The sequence below is a fragment of the Heptranchias perlo genome, chromosome X (assembly GCF_035084215.1).
Source record: "Heptranchias perlo isolate sHepPer1 chromosome X, sHepPer1.hap1, whole genome shotgun sequence".
NCBI lineage: Eukaryota > Metazoa > Chordata > Chondrichthyes > Hexanchiformes > Hexanchidae > Heptranchias > Heptranchias perlo.
The window spans coordinates 177,598-181,100 of NC_090370.1; positions in this window are offsets into that span (position 1 = coordinate 177,598).

The following is a 3,503-nucleotide window of genomic DNA, read 5'->3' on the forward strand; positions in this document are numbered from 1 at the left end:
GCCGAGCGTCCGCCTCCTTGGCTTGCGCTCCGAGAGATGAGGGACGAAGAGGTCGGATTGGCCGACTGGGGCTCCATCTGCGATTCTCCTCCTCCTCCTCCTCCTCCCTACATTGGCGACGTCTCGATGTTCAAATCCCCTCCTCGCCCCCACCCCCCCCCTCCCTCCCTCCCTATCTCCGTAACCTCCTCCTGCAGCCCCTACCCGCCCTCCCAGATCTCTGCCCTCCTCCGATTCCGCCTCTGGTCCAACCCCGCCCCCCCCGCCGATTCCCATCGCTCCCCGCCATTGGCGGCATTGCCTTCAGCGCCCGGCGCTAATCTCTGGAATTCGCCTCTCTCTCTCTCCTCCTTAAAACCCTCCCTCTCTGACCCGGGCTTTCACCCTCTCTCTGATATCTCCTTATGTGGCACTGTGTTGAATTTTAGCCTGACTTACGCTCCCGTGGAGCGTCTCGGGGAGGGTGACGGCTCTGTACAGATAAAGCTGTTGGTTTTTTTTTTCTCTCCCCCTCCGAGGTAGCGTTTCCCATTTGTCTCTCTGGGATCCCAAAGTGTTTGATGTCGCACAGACAATTTTCGGAAGGGGAGGCTGCCTGTTGAATTCAGATGGAAAGTATTGCGAGTTCGAAGGGCAGCTCCAGTCTGGAGGGGAAGAGTTTGGAACACATGGTGAGCAAAGACTTGGAGGGGCCCCACATCTTCCGAGTTACTGTAAAGAGAAATTAGACACAAGGCCGGCCAAGAAATGCAGCCCACAGCATTCATTCTTGAACAGATGCTTTGAGGTGCAGGACTGGGGAGTGGGCAGGGAGGCTGACGAATCGGAGGGCCAATCGCCGGAGGGAGCCGATTCACGCCAGCCAGACTTTGCCGGAGTTCCCAACAGGGGCCGTTCTCCGTTACAGGAAGGGACGCGAATGGCTTGCTCGGAACTCGTTGCAAATAGAACCACAAACCCGACGGTGAACAGACCCCGGTGGGAAGATCAGTCCCATTTGGGGAAATCCGAGGGAGATTTCTCTTTGTCATCTGTGTGGTGAAAGATCTCTTTAATTAGATTGCTTTTTAACTTCAATTTTCTCTCCCTCTCCCTCTACATCTCATTCTACCTCTCCCTCGCTATCTCCCTCTCCTTCTCTATATCCCTCTCCCTCTCCTCTCCCTCTACCTCTCCCTCTCCCTCTCCCTCTCCCACTCCCTCTCCCTCTACCCTCTATCTTCCTCTCCTACTCTCTCTCCCTCTCCCTCTACTTCTTCCTCTCCCACTCCCTCTCCCTCTAACCTCTCCCTCTCCCTCCACCGCTCCCACACCTCTCCCTCTCCCACTCCCTCACCCCTCCCACTCACTCTCCCTCTCCCTCTACAACCCCCACTCCCACTCCCTCTCCCTCTACCTCTCCTTCTCCCTCCACCGCTCCCTCTCCTCTCCCTCTCCCACTCCCTCTCCCTCTCACCACTCACTCTCTCTCTCCCTCTACTTCTCCCTCTCCCTCTCCCACTCTGTACTCACTCTCCCTCTCTCTCTACTTCTCCTTCTCCACTCCCTCTCCCTCTCCCACTCACTCTCCCTCTCCCTCTCCCTCTACTTCTCCCTCTCTCTCTACTTCTCCCTCTCCCACACCCTCTCCCTCTCCCTCTCACTCTCCCTCTCTCTCTCCCTCTACTTCTCCCTCTCCCACTCCCTCTCCATCTCCCTCTACTTCTCCCTCTCCCACACCCTCTCCCTCTCCACTCACTCTCCCTCTCCCTCTCCCTCTACTCCCCCCTCTCCCACTCCCTCTCACTCTCCCTCTCTCTCTCCCTCTACTTCTCCTCTCCCTCTACCTCTCCCTCTCCCACTCCCTCTCCCTCTCACTCTCCTTCTCCCTCTACTTCTCCCCTCCCTCTCCCTCTTCCTCTCCCGTTCCCTCTCCCTCTACTTCTCCCTCTCCCTCTCCCTCTCCCTCTCCCTCTACTTCTCCCTCTCCCACTCCCTCTCCCTCTCCCTCTACTTCTCCTCTCCCACTCCCTCTCACTCTCCCTCTCCCTCTCCTTCTCCCTATCTTTCTCCCTCTACTTCACCCCCTCCCTCTCCCTCTTCCTCTCCCGTTCCCTCTCCCTCTCCTCTCCCTCTAGCTCTCCCTCTCCCTCTACTTCTCCCCCTCCCTCTACCTCTCCCTCTACTTCTCCCTCTCCCTCTACTTCTCCCTTTCCCTCTACCCCTCCCTTTATCTCTCCCTCTACTTCTCCCTTTCTCTTTACCTCTCCCGTTCCCTCTCTCTCTACCTCTCCGGTTCCCTCTCTCTCTACTTCTCCTCTACCTCTCCTGTTCCCTCTCCCTCTACCTCTCCCGTTCCCTCTCCTTCTACCTCTCCCCTTACCCAACTAAACCGAACCCAACTCAAATAAACCCAGCTCAACTCAACTCAACTCAACTCAACTCAACTCAACTCAACCCAACTCAACCCAACTCAACTAAACCGAACCCAAACCAACACAACTCAACTCAACTCAACTCAACCCAACTCAACTAAACCCAGCTCAACCCAACTCAACTCAACTCAACTGAACTAAACCGAACTCAACTCAACTCAACTCAACTCAACCCAACTCAACCCAACTAAACCGAACCCAACCCAACACAACTCAACTCAACTCAACCCAACTCAACTCAACCAACTCAACCCAACTCAACTAAACCGAACCAACCCAACTCAATTAACCGAACCCAAACCAACACAACTCAACTCAACTCAACTCAACCCAACTCAACTAAACCCAGCTCAACCCAACTCAACTCAACTCAACTGAACTAAACCGAACTCAACTCAACTCAACTCAACTCAACCCAACTCAACCCAACTAAACCGAACCCAACCCAACACAACTCAACTCAACTCAACTCAACCCAACTCAACTCAACTCAACTCAACTAAACCGAACCCAACCCAACTCAATTCAACTCAACCCAACCCAAGCCAACTCAACTAAACCCAACCCAACCCACCTAACTCAGCTCAACTCAACCCAACTCAACTCAATCCAACTTAGGGATGGGCAATAAATGACGGCACCGCCAGCGACGCCCACATCCCATGAACGAATAAAAAAAAACTTAACCCAACCCAACCCAACTAAACTAAACTCAACCCAAAGCAACCCACTGGGCACATGCCAACTCACCCCAGACCGAATGCAGTATGGGTGCCCAATATGGTTGAAGGATTATTTTTCTCCCTCTGCACTCGCACCGCTCACAAAGTTTTGTTTTCTTTCTGACCCAAAAACTATTTGAAAAGGCGGCAACGTAGACCCTGGGGTTCACGGTGTATCTCGATCTCGCCGCCCTGTATTTCTGTGCCGCTGATTTTTTTAATCCCCTCCCCCCCCCTTTATTGGTGGGTTCCATCTTACGGACCCCAGGACCCCCCACCTCCCCCGACCCCTTCACCAACCAGCGCAAATCAGGGGGTGTAAGGTCAGGGGAGGCCCCCAATCTGCGAAGAGTGGGAATGGCCACCA